The sequence below is a fragment of the Bactrocera oleae genome, chromosome 2 (assembly GCF_042242935.1).
Source record: "Bactrocera oleae isolate idBacOlea1 chromosome 2, idBacOlea1, whole genome shotgun sequence".
NCBI lineage: Eukaryota > Metazoa > Arthropoda > Insecta > Diptera > Tephritidae > Bactrocera > Bactrocera oleae.
The window spans coordinates 1,363,258-1,384,155 of NC_091536.1; positions in this window are offsets into that span (position 1 = coordinate 1,363,258).

Sequence of the window (20,898 nt, forward strand, 5' to 3'; positions counted from 1 at the left end):
ACACATCCCGCGATCCCTTTATTTGTTTTTTGCTGTTTACAAATTTTATCTTGCTCCGCCCAGCTTGACCATTTTTCACCATTCTATGTATTTGTACAAAATAATAAACAAGTTTTTCATACTACCAAGCAGTTGTAGTTTTTTGATATTCTAGTCAATCCCACTGGCACAGAGTTAAAAACCGTAATACCACAAAAGAGTTGAACTTTTTCAAAACTTCAAGCGAATTGCACTTGGGTTGAGAACCATAATGGGGTCCTAAATTTTGTTATTGATAGAGTCCGACCGATCAACCGACCAGTATCAGCCTAAAGAATCGGATTCTATTTAATTTTTTCAAACTATTGTTATTTAATTTTTTAAGGATTTTAAAGTCTAAAATATTAATTCATCGTATCAAAACACTTAGTATTTGCTTATGACTCAACATGTCTGCCATAATTACTTTAATTGCGATGTTGCAAATATTTTAAATTACAATACATACAAGTAGCATGTTTCACCTAAAGGTTGTTTGTAACACCTAAGGCTAATCGAGATAGATGTCCATTGTAAAAAATTAGAAATGTCATTAACTTACGGTGGATTCTCGGATATATGTATATGTAATAGCTTTTCTTTTGAAAGATATATATTTTTGGTGAATTTATTAAAATTAGTGAGATAAAAAGTAGGTTAGGTTAGGTTACACTGCTGGCTTTCACTCCATACATAGGTCTACAGGTCCTTTGTAACGCCAAGCGAAGGTTTATTATTAATAAGACCTGAACTTTATGTCGTGCAGGACGTCAACGCTTTTTGCGAAGTTTATTAGAGACTTGATATTTAATTCTGATACTTCCTCTTGAACTGTGAAGCTAAGCCGAGTTCTAGATAAGCCCAGACATTAGCGAAGGAGGTGTTGCAGCGTCTCTCTCATGCCTAATTTCGTTGTGTATCGTCTTTAACGTTTTGAGTCTCGGGAAAAGCTTTTTAGTAGTCAAGCGAATGGCATTCTTGGCAATCTCATCAGCTATTTCGTTTCCCGGAACGCCCTTGTGGCCTGGAACCAGTATTTATGCAATCGCCTACCGGCGAACACTATATCTACTGCCTCCCTGTTTCTAAAAACATTATCTGCCTGAAATAAGAGTTTACTGCAGTATTCCGGCAGCTTAAAGGATCGCCTGAAATCCATCTCCACGCAATAGATCCCAGCAAACACTTTATTAGCCCATTTTGATCCGTCCGTATAGATGTTGAAAGTTCCTTATGCTCTAGGTCTCCCTCTACATTTAAGATTAACGAGTGAAGTGCAGTCTCAGTGGATCTGCCCTTCATATAGGCGTGTTGAGCCTTCAATAGGTTAACAGATGGAAGCTTGTTCTTAATGTAATCATCTATAATCATCTATAATCTTTTCGAGTGCCTTCAGAAGGAATGAGGTATGACTAATTAGCCTTGGGGTAGTCGGATGCTTGGATACTAGTTTCCTTAACATAGCTTCCTCGGTTGTCTTTTTTAACTTGGCGCAGGCGCTCTTTCATGACTCCCTTTTGGCTTTGCGGATTTTTTTTTATATTCCCTAAGTACATTCTTATATTCCCTCCAGCAAATCTTCTCATCGGCTGTCTTGGCCAGTTGGAAGAGTTCCTGAACGCTGAGTCTACATGATCCGACCTCCCTGCTTCACCAAGAAGGCTTCGAACCACGATTTGCATGTTTTACGCTTTATTGAAAATATTCCTTAGTATGACCGTCCCTTCCTCCAGTCTGAGTCTCCTACCTTGAGAATAGTTAAATTACCTATTACTATCCTTCTGAACAAATCCCTGTTAGTGTCCTTAGAATTTCTGAAAGTTTAATTTTTTTTGAGGGCTGAGAATTTTACTGGAAATCTCTTTACATTGAGAAGGAGCTCGTCAAAGGCAACGTTGCTTTTATGCAGATTTATCTGAAGAGCCTTGACTGCAAGGATCAGGTTTCTTCTCGAGGCCGGGTTGCATCTTCGGTTCACCCTCCGCTGCTTCATGGACCTTCAGGGGGGCCTTTAGGATCTCACCTAGATCCCTTTTGACTTCCCGCTCCGCCAGCGTGCTTAAATTATTTATTTAGTTATTTAGTTCTGGTTGCCATCCTTCTTGCAGGAGTTGGTGACCTTCAATTCATTCGCTTTCGGAATGATCGGTAAGCAGCTGCGGTCCACTATATCGAGGACGGCCCTCTCCCACAGGCCTCGAACCTTCACCATCACTTCCTTTATAAAATAGTAGAGAAGGATCGACCATTCAGCCAGTCCGCATCATCAAACGTAGGCGTGCGCGGGTCTCTATCAATTTTTGCGAAGAATGCATCTAGCAGCTTCAGCTCTACTGGTCCTGTGTGATTTGGCCCATGGGGTTGCTCCGGTCAATGAGCGCTACGATTAATTGCTTCTAGGCTATCTCACTGACCGATGCCGCCGCCCTGGAAGTTGACGGTTTTTCTTGGCCTCGGTTGCCTCTTTGCTTTACTGCATCGTCCTTTTACTTCGGCCGTTTGGCTGGCCTTGCTGTTTCGCTGTCAGCGGACAGCTACCTTTTGGACGCAATCCCTTCCTCGAGTCGGTTCACAAACTTCGGATCCTTGGATGAGAATTGCGGTCGCGATGCATAATAGGCTCGTCGTTTCTCCATTTTCCAAGCCAATCTCTCCTCTTTTTTTTTCGTCCTGTTGGACTAGCAGCTAAGTCTTTCATGGACTTTGACCACCGCTTTGTATATTGCTTTCGCCTTCCACCCCTCCTTGCTGGGTTTTACCCGTTTTAAAGCGGGTTTGGCAGCAGCACTACAACCGCTGTGAACTGATTCCTTCATAGCAAGTAGACTCACTATGCCCGCCGGTGGTAGCAGCCACTTCTTTTCCGATCTTTTCCTTTGTTCTCCTAAAGCAGTGAAGGGCTCTTGGACAAGGATCTTGTCTGTGAAATTAATGTTTGTGGCTTTAATGTGCAGTGAGTTATCTCACTTTTAGTAATTTTCAACATAACCGTTACATAGAGAGTTGGCGTGATTTTATTTCCCGATCCAATTAATTAAAAAGCGATTCTTTTGATATCTGTTGACTATCATGATTAAGTTCTGGAACAAGCAGTTTAAAATCCTCCAATCTCCAAATGTTTTGAACTTAGAAGTGAGCCTTTCAAGCTTTAGTCTGGAAATCCGGTTGTTTTTAACACTTAAAACAAGTAAGGAAGAGCTAAGTTCGGATGTAACCGAACATTTTATACTCTCGCAAAGTCAAATGGTATACTCGTTTGAGATTTCTTTGTGGATTGACTGATATTTTCGGTAGAAGGTCAACTATAGGCATTGGGGTCCACATATTTAGTACTTAGGGGTTTGAACAGTTTTAGTTCGATTTAGACAATTTTTGGCCGCAAGGTGGCATACTTTAAACGCATTATTCACGCAAAGTTTTACCCCGATATAATCATTGTTACCTGATTTGCATAGTGAAAAGTGAAAGAATCAGATGGAATTGAAAATGGTGTTACATGGGAAGTAAGCGTGGTTGTAGTCCGATTTCGCCCATTTTCGCACTATGACATAGAAACATGAAAAAAACGTTATGCACCGAATTTGGTTGAAATCGGTTTGAGAAGATCTCAAGATATGGGTTTTCACCTAAAAGTGGGCTGTGCCACGCCCACTGTCTAATTTTGAACGGGGTTCCTATAAAGTCATCTTATACCATCTCAGAGATAAAATTTAATGTCTCTGGCGTGTTTAGTGCTTGATTTATCGCGCTTTTAGTAGTTTTTAACAGTACCGTTATATGGGGAGTGGGCGGAGTTGCCACCCGATTTCAACTATTTTCACACCGTCAATAGAAGTGCTAAAAACATTTGCTTCTAGTGAATTTTGTTATTATAGCATTAGCGGTTTAGGAGATATGCACATTAAACCTATAAGAGGCGGGACCACGCCCACTTTTAAAAAAAAGTTCTAACTGCAGATGCCCCTCCCTAATGTGATCCTGTGTACCAAATAACAGTCTTATATCTTATTGCGGAGCTTAGTTATGGCAATATTTGTTTTTGATTAATGGCGTTTTGTGGGCGTGGCAGTGGTCCGATTACGCCCATCTGCAATACCAACCGTCTCACGGTACCAAGAAACATGTCTACCAAGTTTCATAAAGATATCTCAATTTTTACTCAAGTTAGAGCTTGCACGGACGGACGGACGGACAGACAGTCACCCGGATTTCAACTCGTCTCTTCATCCTGATCATTTATATATATATAACCCTATATCTAACTCGATTAGTTTCAGGTGATACAAACAACCGTTAGGTGAACAAAACTAGTATACTCTGTAGCAACAGGTTGCGAGAGTATAATGAAGATGGATATACACTTATATACTTGTATATCAAACTTACTGATGAGGATAAGGCAAATTATATTTCGGCTACACTCGAACTTAGCTTATGATTCTTTCACCTTACAGTATACAAATCAACAAAAAATTGTGCTAAGAATGGGTAATATCGGGCAAATACTTCTCTTAACCCACATATACCTAATCTAAAGATTTTCAAATGGTGAAATTCCGAAAGAATCCCTTTCTAATAATAGTGTATCTTCTTTCCTGTGATTGTAAATAATGGATGCAATACTAATTAAAAATATAAGAAAATCACGTATATCGCTTTATCTTGCGAGGGTATAAAATGTTCGTTACACCCGAACTTAGCCTTTCTTACTTGTTGTGTATAACGATTGAAATGCAGAATCTTAAAAATATAGCGATATAAACCTTACTGTAATAACACCAAATAAATCGAATATATTGGGTGCTCTCTACTTTTGACTTCTTTTTACAAAGCATTTAAGGGATGATTTAAATCACGCATAATTTCGCCGCTGTCCTACAGTGGAATTTTCATTTGTTTGCAGTTTTCTTATTTGCTCTTACAGAGTGTCGACTGAGTCTATGACCCACTTTAATTCAAAGCGTTTTTTATGAATTGTAAATTGCAATTGTTTAACTTTATGCCACTTTATTTGAAGGCATTAAATATGTCGTGACCAAAATGTCTTTACGGTCACTAAGCAGTTTCAAGACTAAGTCTCACATTTGTATAACTTTTTTATTGTTATGTCGCGCTCGTAAAAGATTCTCATCTACGAAACCCAAGTGAAGATAATTTCAAACAAATTGTCAATTTGCAATTACACGTGTTTCTATTGCCTCATATTTTGACGAAATTTTATTCTTTAGCTTTTCCCAAAATTGTTCTCTGTTGCTGTGTTTATGTATATACGTACTAATAAATCATATTTAATGGTGGAATATAAAGATACTTCTCATTAGTTGTTGCATGCAACAAATGCGCAAGTAATTTTGATCTCTGATGGAGAATTATTGCGTCTCGTCAAAGATTACGATGCCATTTAGCACAAAGTTACGCAATCGAGATATTTTATCGTTTCCAGCGGAGGCGACAATTAAGGATTCATGTCCTTCGATGTTTTATTGACGTCAAAAACGATGAAGAAAAAGTATAGAAGTATTAGGAAGACAAATGAAATTCTTACTTACTAAACCTAATTAACTCAAATAAACTATATGTAAGTGATATAAACTCAATCAAAGAGATTAAATTCCATATATTGGGTATACGAGGAAAATATCAACCAAAGGATGAGAAATTCCAATTTCATTCTAGACTAATGAAAATGATTATATTATATATAGTATATGGGAGCTGGAGTAATACGTGGAATGATTTCGCACATTTCCAGCATTAAACTATAATATACATATATACCGTATAAAGCTAACTGGAAGTTTGAAACTCTTCTATAACATAATTCTTGACAATTTTCTACTATTTGGTATATTTGGGCTAGGGAATATTTTGATCCAGTTTTGGTATAACCACATATCGTTAACAGAAATAGAGGCTCTCTGAATTTCATGCAGAAACTTCACATATTGACCAATATATAAGGTATAAAGTCAAGCGTATGTTCGAAAATCCGTATATTAGGTATGTATTATATATGGGGACAAATGAACCAATACGATTTTATACAGTTAAGGCAAATGAATGCACTGTTATTAAAAAGAGATTATTTCTGAAGTTGAAAATATTTACATGAAATATATTGGTGCTAAGAGAAGTATTGACTAGAAGTATTGCTAAGAGAAGTATTGAGTATCGACTTTATCAATACTAGACCAGAGAGATTGACATATATGTTCGGTAAAAATGAACCATATATACTGGAGTTCACATATGTGATGAGAGTCTAATTTCGAAAATTTTTGGGCGTTGGATGCCCTTGAGGGCACTATTTGTGCAAAGTTCTAATAACTGGTTGTTTGACTTGTATACTGTAAAGAGAAAGAAAAAACTTATTTTATGAAGAAGTACAGTATTGTATGAAGAAGTACAAGAAAGACTTCTCAGCAAGTTTGGTTGCGTTAGCTTTAGAGGTTTGGAATATATATATATATATATTCACCATTTAGCGGCCCCACTCTTAACAAAATTTTTAGCAAGCAGATATCCTTCGCTACTGTGATCCTTTGTATTAAATTACAGTTTTGTATCTTAATTTAGTGCTAAGTTATGGCACTTTCTAGAATTCAACATTCTTTATTCGACGAAATCGTGAATGGATTACAATCAAAATTGGTATTTTATTAAGTTCTATTGTAGGTCATAAACTCACTTAGTTTATTACTGTATTTTACTTCGCGTTAGCTAAAATTATATTAAAACCGTCTTCAAATGATATATATTTTTTATGAATTAAGGTTTGTTTTTTTACAGTCAGGATAAATCTTGCGGTGTTCTCGTACGCACCGTAATCAAAAAGTGCTTTTGCTGCTCTTCAACTGTAATGAAACCATGAAATTCTACCATCATCTTAACCAAATATCAAACAGCGCCGCCTTACTGTTATTCGTCATTCGACAGTTGAACGCTAAAAAGTGCTATTTTCAGTTCAAGCAGTATTGTATTCAAGCTTTTGGGTTGCATGCATTTGACCTAAGTTGCCGAATCTTCTTGCAACGATATTATGTCTGCACGAATCAGATAAGTCTTCTTGTATGTGATTATATAATAAGAAGATGTCGATGGTGTTCACTCTGCGATATGTAAAGATTGCCTTGTCTTGTCCTCAATAACTCTCAAGCGTGCCCTTTAATCTTTATCGGTCCCTTTTCTTTCTACTTCACCTAAGTGACCGGGTCGACCTGACTCCCGTTGTCGTTACAAACAAGTTTCTTTACACAATTTGGAACAGAAATGTCGGTATACGAGCTTTTTCACAATATATAATGCACTCGAGAATCCTGAGATTTGCACTTTCATTTACAGTTAAATTGACTTGACTAGTGTTGTAGAATAACACTGCCGAACTTTTCTATTATAGTAAGCAAGTATCCTATCTACCTATCTACACCAAACTCAGTTTTCAATTGGTTATATATGATTCAAATAAATCAAGAGGATATGCGTCAAAAAATAAATAAATTTTCTTAGGGACACCCTAATTTATATTGTGGTACATAACTTTATATATATGTCGATTAGTTTAAGGTGTTACGAACAACCGTTAGGTCAACATAAATAGTTGACTAAATCTTCAAACTAACTCTGACTTTCAGGAAATTTTACAAGGCCTTGATAAAAACTACTGATAATTACCAGAAATATTGCTCAGAAGTTATATGAAGGCTTAGACCTCACCTACGTATGGTGATATTTCATATGCTCAAAATATTGTAATTTTAATTTTGTGTTACAAACAACCGTTAGGTCAACATAAATAAAAATATTGTAGTAAACTAAATTCAAACACTCTTTGGCATTTTGATTGACATTTAATAATAATACAAATCACGAAACACAAGTTCTAAGGTAAAACAAGCAAAATGTTGTCACTCAGCTGTACTCAATTATGTGCCTTAGAGAATATTTTGAGGGAGGTCCTAAATTTAAAACTTACTTCATAGTATTTTTTATTTAAAATATTTTTATATTTTTTCCCAATTTATGTAAAATATTGTATGAAACACAATTCCATTTTCGCTGCACTTGATGCATCCAAATCATCCTGTCTACAATTCCTAGATATCTATATATAAATGACAACTATGACGAAATTCTAATATAGCAGCAACAATACTAAATTACCAAAAAAGGAAATTAAAGAGGAACAAGTTGCAAATTATACTCCTTGTCCTCTCTATCGGTATGAAAATAATAGACCCGTACACACGAAATAGATTAGTGATTGATGGTTGATTACAGGGACATTGCTAGAGCAAAGCATCTGCTGCAGTTGCAGCAGAGCTCTTGGTTGCATTCAATATACCCACACTATGATGACCGTGTTGTATATGTGTGTACGCGCAATATATGTTAGAGTAAATCCGCGAGTAAAATGTAAAACATAGATAAAGAGGGCCGATCTCATGCTTTCCAAATGCCTACCATTCATACGGGAAGCTAGGGGCAGTGAATTTTTAATCAAAAACGCTCAAACTCTGGCTCAATAAAAAGGTATGATTCACAGCCATACAGCCGTAGTGCAATGGTCAAAGCTAAATAGTGCAGCGGCAGTTGTGGTAGCAGCGGTTGTAGATGCACGGCAACAACAAATGGGAGTCAAGAGCAACGATGCAGCAGAAGTAAATTGCATTCGCCTTTTTCGCCATTTGGTTAACTTATTTTTAGTGTGTGTGCATGTATGTAGACGCATATGCACATATACTACGTGCGTTTTTGCAGATGTTTTGCCTCCTGCCTCATTTCTTTTTCACTTTTTATATTAACATTTGTTGTTGTTGTTATTGTTCCTCAGCAGCTCTGAGTGGTGCAAATCCACAGTCGGGATGCAATTTACTGCAGTCGGAATTTGTCCATTGAATCCTTGTGTGCATATGTATGCAGGTGCGTTTGTGTGTATTGCTTGCTCTCACGCTTCTTTCAGAGTGAAAATGCATTTCGTGAGCTTGGCCAACACTTGGTTGCAAACGCATGAAACCGTGGGTCCACCTTGTTTGCACGAATAGAGTGGATACACACTTGTGTGAGGATTTTTCCGTCCACACCTCCTTATCTTGTGTCGTGCAAGTGCAGACCGTGGCACACATGATATCCTTCTGTGCTTTTGCTTTGCACTTTAAGTGCATTCACTGCCCTCAGCCTCCAGACACCTTTTATCTGCGTTAGAATCGGCCAGAATCGGCTTCCAAATTGAAAATAGTACATATGAGTGCATTTTATGTAAAAGCGATTGCAGCAAAAAGCTAGAACAAAGAGACAAAAATGTTTGATTTTAATTTTTTTTTACGCAGTGTTGTATTTGTGTTTACAAATTCAAAACTTTTTCACTTTATTTTCGTTGGGGCAGCTGCGATGCGTTGCGTAAAACTCAAAAGAGGAAATCAACTCTCAAGTGCCTGGATGCAGTTCTTTCTATCTGTTTTGTTTTTAATTAAAATAAATTGCGATATTAGCCATTGACTGCGAATTGTCAAGTGCATTCAACGATTGCACTTATTCACAGGCACAGCGAGGCACATGGAGTGCACATGCAAGTGGTAGTAACTGAAACACTGTTTACCCTCCGCATGAATTATTTAGTGTTCTTCCGTCATTTATGCACTAATACAAATAAAAGTACGACTTAATTGCCTAAAATATGCAATTTGAAATATTTGAATTTAAAACAGTTGAATGATGTTAGAGCTTAAGTTTCTTTCTATTTTAAAAGAGCATTTGACCTCTGACATTTGTCATTAGTATAAAATTCGTCTAAGAATTTTCATTTTAAATTTTACAAGGCCTTGATAAAAACTACTGATAATTACCTGAAGTATTGCTCAGAAATTATATAACGGCTTAGACCTCACCTACGTATGGTGGGATTTCATATGCTTAAAATATTGTAATTTTAAAGGAAATATATTTCTAGGGTCCTTATATTAAATTTAATGATTCCGTTCTTCTTGTCGATTTAATATCTTAAAACAATTAGGACTAATATTAATAGCGCACAATTGGAGCGTAAGTATATTCCCATAGCTCCCATATATTCAATACAATGCATATCGTCCCTATCATTGACCTTGTGGGTTTATACCAAACATTTCTCAATACTATTATAATATTCTCACACCTTTCCCTCCCTCTAAGTTGGAGGAAATCTATGTATGCCATATATTAATATATAGTGTCTTGGCGACGATATTTTTATTTAACTCTCATAACATGTTACTATAGAGCAGGGTAGCAACAGTTTGGTGGATGTCTGACGACGCACCTTTAAGAGGCCTTTTGAAACCATCGGGACTAAAATTCTTTCTCTCCATTATTTTAGCTCGTCATGCTGATCATTTATGTACATACGTATATATTTTATATTGTCTCCAACGTTTACTTCTGGGAAAAACTAAAAAAAAACCTCGTGGCAAACTTAATATACCTTGTACAGGGTATAAAAACTTGTGTTTGTTAACTCTTCGTATATCCCTAAAAGAAGGTACCATGTATAATTAATATACCATATACAAGTAGTTTCTTATTAAAAAATTAGCGGTAAGAATTATACCCTAAATACCTCATATATATGGTACAACCATAATTCTTGAACTGAAAGAGCCTAAAACAATATAGTATATGTACTAGAGAGTAACGAAGAGAATGAGGGAAAACGTTTAAATGCATAAAAGTCAAAGGAAATTTTTGTTGTCAGCAGATAGATATTGTATGAAAATATCTACAGCCGTGCAAAACTATGCAATTAAAAAATAATGGCAACCACCGCACAACTAGAAAGAGTTAGAAAAAACCGCGCTTATATGTCAAATTAATGAAAGATACAGTATTTATTAATTAGACAGTCATTATTAGGGTTTTGCGCATATAAGCTTTTGTTAAAATACAATTAATTTACGTTCCCCTAGTAGTTAAATTTCAATGGACTCACTACTCTAAGCATGTGACCATTCTGCCACAAAGTCGTATGCCATATAAATGATTAAAGATTTATAGTATTAATATGTAGATGAATATGTAACTAATGTTCGATTCGAAACATTCCCAGTACGAAATTTGTATTTTAAATGTTTTTTTTTTATTTTTTGCCCAATGTCATTCGTTTTATATTTCCAATATTTTACACCTTCACAATTGACCGTGTTTATTGCTCCACACGCTGCATTTGGGAACACTTGATTATTTCGCATACAAATAAGTTGGTTTAATGTATGGATGTTGGAATTATGACACGTGTTTTACTATTACTTTACATACATATGTATATGACAGAGGGTTCACGTACATGGTTGCACGTGCAATACTACATAGGGCTGACAGTTTTGTAGCGGAGCCATTAACCTGTCCTACACTTGCCAAGTGCTATGTATGTGGCAAGCTATTATTACTTCAGAAAGCAAGTGAAGCTTGTGTCATAATTTTAAGATGCGTAATTATTGATTTTTTATTAACGCACTGAAGGTAAAAGAACGCTTCGGATGTAACGACTCACATGACGCACTTTACACATTACCTACATGTAAGCATATGTGATACATATGTTGGTATGTTTATGCTGATAAATATTAAAGAGCTAGTGGGTTGGGTATGGATGAGCTAAGTGTGACTGTGTGAATTCTTTCCGCTAATTGCGGCTGTAATTAATATACTACATACACAATATTGCATGCGTGAACGCCTTTACTAAAGAAGTAATTATCGCCACCGCCGCGTAATACCTGCTCTGCTAATACTAACAAACTGTGTAGTATGTACAATATATGACAAACGTAAGTTCATACATATGTATGTTTATGATACTTATAACTATTATTATAACCTGTTTACCACGAGACCGTATAAAATATATGTATATAGTCCCTCGGTTTTTGAAATATCGATCTGAATTTTTTCACACGATCTTTTCTTCCCAAGAAGCTGCTCAAGCCCTTGTATGGAAATTTTTTTCAATTGACGAGATATCTTCCCAAAATTTGTCCAAGGAAACGCTACAATTTGTGAATAAATTGCTCAGTTCCGACAACCATACCATATATCTGCTATACAAAGCGACTGAACAAAATCTAGTTCTTGTATAGAAACTTTTTTATTTGTGAAGGGTATTCTAACTTTGGTACAACGGAAATTGACGTTCTTTCTTGTTTTACTAGAAGTTCGTCAAAATAACTTGCTTAGACTCAGTATAGCTCAGCAAGCTGTAGAAAAATTTAGTAAAAATTTAAAAAATAGCTAAATTATTTTTACGCGGGACACAGATTCCAGATTTTGGAACTGTAAGCTCCAACGTATATGTACATATATACGTATGCAAACTTATGGAAATCCTCAAAATATGTTTTATGACATATTGTAAGCAGTATTGGTTACCCAGCTTGTGTTAATTTTGGGTTAATTTCATCGATTATATGTATGTATATCGTTTGGTGAAGGAGAAACATCAACGAATTCAGCCCTAGTATTGTTTTTACAACGTTCTTATGTTATTCGCTTCATTTGTATGTTTGTAACCTTGTTCTGTGCAAGTGATAACTTGAGTATGAATTGAGATATCTTGATGCAACTTGCTACATATACCCCTTGGCACTCAAGAGAGGTCTTTATTGTAGGCGACCACAAAACGCGATTAAAAGAAAACCTATTAAGTGCCATAACTAAGCACTGCTAAACAGTAATTTGGTACTGGGGATCGCGGTAACAAGGGTTATCTATTAACCGGCATTCAAGTGGGAATATCCCCGTCCCCTATCCATATCTTCCAAATCGTTGAGGCTAACTCAAGCAAATTTGCTGGGACGAAGTCTTTTTAGCACTTTTCCATATGCTGTGAAAATGGGTTATTATCTGATATTAATAACCACGCCCATTGCCCATTTAACGATTTTGTTGAACACTACTAAAAGTGGGCTAACTCATTGAATAAATGCGCCACAAGCATTAAATTTCACAAACAAGATGGTAAGGAAGATCTTTATAGGAGGAGGTGTAAAAATTTTACAATGGGCGTGGCACCACCAACCTTTAGGTGAAATCCTATATCTCAGAAGCTATTCGACTAATTTCAACAAAATTTGGTATATGAGTTTACCCAGGCATTCCCATCACACACAATGAAATCGTATTGTACAACGACAGGCATTAATTATCCATCCTGCAAAAAAGGGCCCTGAAAATATGCAGCTAAAAGCATTAACTTCCATGATGTCATTTGTATAGCCAACTTACTCAAACACAACCTTAAAAAGCGTAAAAATGAAATACCACTTGTGGCTAAACAATAAGTATGGTTTAAAATACTAAAAAACATGCTTTTAAAGCACATTAAATTAAAAAGTAAAAATTAATTCCTTTTATAAATAGAAAATAATATTGACCGAAAAATACTTGTAGCGTATATAAGTATATACTAGTAAATGGAGATAATCTCGTTAAACATATGTAAACATGCTATTAGTTGTGTTTGGTCTAACAAATAACTGCTCTCGGTTGTGAACTTGTGCTCGTATTTAATAGTAAATATTATTGTAAATTTTTATAAAATGACAAGAGGAAGAGACTATCCATATAAAAAAAAATCATTTGGGACCTTTACAAAAGCGGTACAAACCGAGTAAAAATTTCCACTATTGTGAAATGATTTAGAAAAATGCTGTTCAATGCCGTCAAAAATATTAAGAGAGATCCCAATTTGTTAACTCAAAACCAAATTCGTAAGGCGCCGCCTCGCAAAACAACCCCTTGCGAGGATAATGTATTTGTTAGAAAATGTAAAGCTGCTCTTTTCAAATCCTTACGCGCAATAATAGTCGAAATCAATGTAGAATTGGGCATAAACGTTTCAAGTAGATAGAAGAGAATACTGATAAATTTGCATATCTTGATATACTAAGGAATACAATGTAACCATGTTATTCCTGCCAGTTAATTGGATCTTTATGCACGATAACGATCCCAAGCATACAGCAAAAGTGGTAAAATACTGGCTTACACAAGAAAAAATTCCACTTCTCGATTGGTCAGCGTAAAGCCCTGAAATAAACCCGATCGAAAACTTGTACAATATCTGAGAATTTACGGTCACTTGTTAATAATATTTATTTTGCCTCAGAGATTTTTTAAGGTGTGACTTAATAATGTAAACCAAACCAAACGTGGTAATTTTATGATGGGAAACTAAGTACTTTGAATTATTTTAGTTTTTAGTGAAGTAATAAATCGTTGATTCTTTATGTGTTACGTTATTTAGTATTGTATTTCACAATAAAAAAGTGCGCTAAAGCTCTGTCCATAGCTGTATGTATATTATATTTATTGTACTGATCGGCTGCCAATCTAGCAATCCTACAACTATACCGGATGTTTTACTTATGTGTAAGTAAATACAAAAGAGATGATAGACAAAATTACTCAATGCGATATTTTCGTCATCATCGCCTTAATCATTGCTTTTAATTTAATGGATTAGATTGCCAGACAGAGAAATGCCTTGATTGTCTCTAATTGTTTTTGGTAATTGGACTTTGAGCGACAGCACATTAAATTAGTGCGCGATGAAGGATATTTCTTGTTTACCAAAAGCCTTTCACAGTATGAGTTGTATTAGTTTGTCAAGCTAAGCTGTCTTGAATATCTGAAAAGAGAGGATTAAGTTAATATACATGTATGTACTATATGTATATTAGAACATACCTTTTCATGTGTAGCTATTTACGAGTATATACATAAATGATAAAACTATTGAAATTAAAACTGAAACTAATTTAATTAGATAACTTATCTCTTATTTGTGCCGAACTGATTTGAATAATTTTTCTAAAAAGCTGAACTTGTTTGAAATATTTAAACTAACAAGATTATAGGTTAAGATATGATTTTTGTAAACTTGTCTTCTATGTAAAAACTTTCATTCAATGAAGTTAAGGAACTAAAGAAAATATTATAGTATGAGTATCAATGACAGAAGTTTAAGAAGGCTTCTACTAGAAAACATTTTTAAGAAGGGTTGCCACGCTACATTTACAGAGACCAAAATTAGTAAAAAAGGATTTTTGTCAAATATATTTTCTGTTTAAATAGGCACTGCAATACGGAAACAATTTCTATATATATATAGTTCTACTCCTTCCATTAAGTGTATATAGTAATATCTTATGATCATCTTGTCCACCAAAAACTATAATATTTAATTAGCTGAACTGTCCCATTCCCTGCCCCAGAAGTAAAAGGTCAAATAGTATGATATTGACATTTCTTATCATCATTTGCAGTAAGAGGATGCCGTCTCAGCATTACTATCGACCAAAGTGCAACGTTCTTCAGAAGGGTTGTAAAGTCTCCCCCTTTCTGTTTAGAATATTATACAGGTTTTGTTGTCCATTCCTTTTTATACCATCAACAGAGTTTATTAAGCCTACCACGATGTTTGTAGCACCCAGAAGGGGCAAATAATTAGCATGACAAGTTGAGCCATGTCGGTCTGTCTGTATATACGAAACTAGTCCCTCAGATTTTGAGATGTCTTTCCGAAATTTTGCACACTTCCTTTCCTCCCCAGCTTCTTATTTTTCGGAACGGCCGATATTGGACAATTTTATCATATGCCTGTTATACAAGCTGACGTAAAAAAATCAAGTCTTTCTATGGAAAACTTTTTTGTTTTGTTTTCAGATGAAATTATATACATAGTTAGTTGCTATAAGAAAGGCGCCTGTGTAGAGTACTATAGCTTCGGTGCAGCCGAAGTTAACTTTGTTTCTTCTTTTTTAATTATTTTCTGCTTTGATGCATAAAAATCTGAAGTGCAGTCGGTCATTGAGAAAACGAGACAAAGTTGGACAGGGTGCGTTTCCGCATGTTCAATCTGCTTAACGCCAACTTTCAAATTTCAACCTTCGTTTTTACAGCTGCTATCCGCACCACACCATTTCTATAACTTCGCGAGTCAGTACGCACACATTCTTCAGCTCATATATTCGTTTTTGCTTTTTTTTGTTGAGGGCTTTTTGTTTTCTGTGAGCGAATTTTGTGGAAAACAACACATGAAAAGTAGAAATTCAAATGAGCCTACGAAATTAATGGAAGGAGTAGAACTAATTTACACGTAACAAGCTGCGCTCAACAGCAATCGGAAGAAAGCTCAAAGTAGGAAATTTCACATCCACCACCCGTTGACCAACGCCGCTGGACATTCTTAATATTCCATTCATTGATATTCAAGCATGTTTAAAGCAAATCCATTCGGTTTTTTGACAACTGATTCCCTTCCCTTCCCGTTATTTGTGCACATTCACATTTACTTCTGTAGATTCATGAACAGAGAGGTAGAAAAAATGCTGTTTGTTTGTAAACATTGGATTGACTTTTAATTTACGAGTTTAACATATTACTGGCCGAAAATATTGTAAATATAATAAGAAATCGAGTTGAATTTCTAGATATACTCAAACTTTCCGCCAACTCAGCAGTTAAAGATAAGAACCAAAGGCAGCAGTGAAGCTTATTAGGTGGTAGAAATCAATTAACTTGAACTAGTTTTTCTTAATTTCTTACTCTCTCATAGCATGTAACTGGTCAACCCAAGTAGATTTCGGTCACTTTGACCTTATTACCAAGTTGCATATAAACAAATTACCGTACGCAATTCATTATTTCCCTTCAAAATCTACAGATTACTTGTAGTTGTTTAGAAATCTGTTGAAAACAATTAAATGATATGCCTACACACATACTTTCACACATTGCCACATATAAGAAAAGGTTTGGTCAATTAGCTACACCAGCGTTACTTCTATATACACAAGCACAAATAATCTTAGCTATGGGCGTGGGCTTGACCAGCTATAATTTCTTGCTCCATAAAATTACCCTAAATCACCTGCGGCTCAACTACTTGTACACATATGTAGATATTTGTGTATGGCTATCAGTGAGCAGATTTATGTTGTGCATCCATAAATCCTTTACTAATTTGCTTAAGAAATAAAATTACAACATTCTCAAATCCGTCTAATGAGCGATGGACGTGCTGGAAAAGAAAACATAAATACAAACGCTTCTACGTAATATACGAGTATATATATATTTTCCATAATATATTTACAGTGTGTTCAAAAAAAAACGTTTTCGTTTTCCAAAGTGTAGGTAACGTTTATTGGGAAAAATTTTATAATCATAGAAAATTTAGTGTTTTATTCAATACTTACTCCAATCGTCTAATCCTAATTCTTAGTCCTCAGTTTTGGATGTCACGTGACTCTCCCTCTTCTAGGCTTTTAATCTACGTTTTCAGTTTTTATAATACAATATAATAGACCATTTGTGATCTTTAGGATGCTTCGTTAGAAAGGTAATTTCACGGCGCGACGTGACACATTAAGAAGATCGATCGAAGTCGAAAAAACTGATCGAATTGTACGCGTCAGTGATCGCAAATGAGCATGTGCATGTTGCAAAAAAATAAAAACAGTTTTCCGCGAAATGATCGGGCAAAGAAAGAACGATTTTTTCAAACTCACTGTACATATGGGTGTAAGTATTGGGGTAGAAGTCAAGGCTTCTATTGTATTTGGCGAACAAACGTCCAGTTTGATGAGTTTCCGGCAGGTTATGTATGCAAATGACACTTAGCCTCCACCTCATATTATTTCAATTAACTACTATTCACATATATATACTTAAGTACAGGTTGGTTGAAAAGTTTCTGCGCTCGAAATGAAAAAATGCTGTTTTCGGTAAAAAATATACTTTTTTATTCAATATAATCTCCCTTAATTTCAAAACACTTATTCCGATGATCCAATAATTTTCCGCCATCTTTATAATGAATTTACGGAAGCTCTGCAAAATACCCGCCTACGGCTGTAATAGCTGCTTCATTGGACGAAAAACGCTTTCCACGAAAGAATTTTTTCAGGTGAATACGGTGGATGCTCAAGTAATTCGTACTTTAATTGGTTGAATTTTATCATTGTTAAAACACCTTTGTGAGCAGGTTTATTGTCTTGATGAAAAATTATTTTTGTGCTGCAAACCAGGTCTTTCCTCACGAATTTTTTCATCCAGCTGATTCAAAAGGCTGTAATAATAACTAGAATCGACTTTTTTACCTTTCTGCAGATAATCAACCAACAAGATTTCTTTTGCAACCCACTAACTTTTTAAACAACTTATATAATTCCTTATTATAATATGAAGTATTCGTATGTCTGAGATGCCTATGGCATTAGCAATTTCAAACTAAGTCAAACTTAGATCTCTGGTATGGCTGCGGATGATTTCTGGTATGGTTGCGGTTTTTGGTCCTCCTTCGCGTGGATCGTCTTCAAGCCCAGTACGTCCACGTTTAAATTCACCAGCCCTAAATTCAACGGTACGTTATATAATCACTTCTCGATATTCAATGTTTTTCATGTTAAAAAAAATACTCTGACACGTCAACTTCAAATGAAACCAAAACTTCAGATGTTCCAACTTGCGAAAAAATGTTTAGAGCTAGTAGTGATGTTTCTTGGTGAGAGCAGAAACGTTACAACCAACCTGTATATATAAAAAAAAAAGTCGTGTTAGGTACACTATTTATATTTTAAGAACGGTTAAGCCGATTTGGTGGGGAGGTGGCTTAGAAACCGAAGATGGACATAGAATACCTTTTATCTCCCGAGTTATAGAAAAAACGTAACTGACACAACAAATATATTACAAATACGCTTTGCAATTAACTGAGAGACAATTTCTGCACTACCGCTCACGAAACCCCTGGTTGAATAACAGGGCACAAGCGGCAAAAAATGTAGATATTGACGAAATTAATTTTTATAGACAACAGTTGTTGCCAGGCGATATGGTATAATACAAATTTTCCAATTGTGTTTCAAATTTCGATAGATACACTCGGAATTTCATCACTCAATCTGTTTTAAAATTAGTAAAGCTATGAAATTATTACTACTCGAACTATTTTATTATGTATTATTACATAACATCCAAAAGAAAACTTCGGAAACCCTATATCATCACAAGGACACATTATTATCAGAAAAAGTTTCTCTCTGTGATTAAATAATATGTTTTACAAATTGTTCAATATTTGCGGTATGATAAAATTTTATCTCACCAAGTTTAACTAATTCAGCCTTAGAGGCTTGTGATATATTATATAAACTTGTGACATGGGATTGGGTGGAGCAGGTTCCATATAGTAGACTGTTGGAAAAATCAGTGAAATTCTTGATCCATATGTAATTAGTGGAAAACGTTTTAAATTTGAAATTATGACATAATTCCACAAATAGCAGAAATACTAATATCAATCCTGCTCAAGTAAAAGTGATAAAATACGCTTACGGTAATAATTCGATTTTCGCATCCCTAGCGATAAATTTTTTCATTTGCTGCCTCTTATAGGTGCCTATATACGGTACATATTGTGTGTGACTTGATATTAACCAAAAATACGACGTTTGATTTGAATTGGTCTGTGGTGTAACCTGCTAGGGTTTACCTATTATGGCTATAAACTCCTCCAAGTACAAACAGCAAGTCACAAATAAGCAAACAATAAGTTGTATATCTGTATGTATGCAAATTGGGTACATACATACATATCTACATGTATACTGAATTAGAAGGCATTCAGACATACTTATGCTTGAGAATAAGCACCTTTTGTTTGATTTCTTATAGAAACCCAATGTGACCGAAAAGCCTCAAGCGATAATCAACAAGAGAAATGCCCAGCTCAACGCGAATTTCACCACACGCCCTATCCATGTACATGTATATCTGTATAACGTAACATTGTCTGTTTCACGACCAAGGTAAACTCGAACTAGAAGATGTTATTAAAGAGCCACGATGGCACACACTCGTAGGACAAGTTTCGCCGTTTGTTTGTACTTGTAACATTTTGGATAGTTCGAATTCAGTGCGTGAGCGTGTGTGCGGCTAAAAGGACTCATGAAGGATAATACATGCAGGTGCTGATTACCACTGATACGAGTTGTTGTTACGCATATGTACCTTCGCAAACTGATAAAGCATGAAAAGACAAAAGAAAAGGCTAACAAATACCGAGAAAATACAAGCAAAAGCTGCCGTTTATGAATTTAATGTCGGGTAATTATCGTCGTGTGACCAACTACCATAGATATTTGGCCAGGCGGCAATTTGAACGGCAGTGAGGTAAAGGGCGCTTAATCACCCACGAAGGAGAAAAACGCATACGAACATTAGGCTTATCTTCATTTATATCTCTTATAACACATATAGTGGCTTACAGTTGCTTGTGTTGAAAAAGATCGAAAAGCGTTGATAAGAAACTTAATGTACAAAATGAAGCAAGTAAGACACGTCAGGGATAGGATAACAATGCTAATGTAGCTTGTAAACTTAATTTTTGTTATAGAAGACTTTATAAGCTTTCATTAATTGCAAACAAATGTGTGTGCTGTTCAGTGGATTGTTCTAGTATTTGGGTAATTTTTGAGTTTTAGTAGTCCGTTTCGAACGAATTTTTGGGTAAATTTATTGCTTCTTAAGGCAAAACATGTTTGCAACTTCACGAAAGTCAAGTTAGCCCAACACTTTGAATTGAAATTGTCATCGTTAAGATACAAATCTTTATTAACTCATTCGCTGTGAATATATGTATGAGCCACTAAAGTTTAAGTCATTGTAATGAAAACTATTCGTACGCGTATAACATGTGTATGTTTTCATAGCTAACACGAACTAGTAGAAGTACTCTCAATTTGTGTCAGCCTCGAAGCGTCGGTCGATTTGTGAGGGTCTTTATAAGCCATATCCATTTTTAGCTGATCATGTGGGATCCTTGGCAAGTAGCAGCTTCTTAACCTA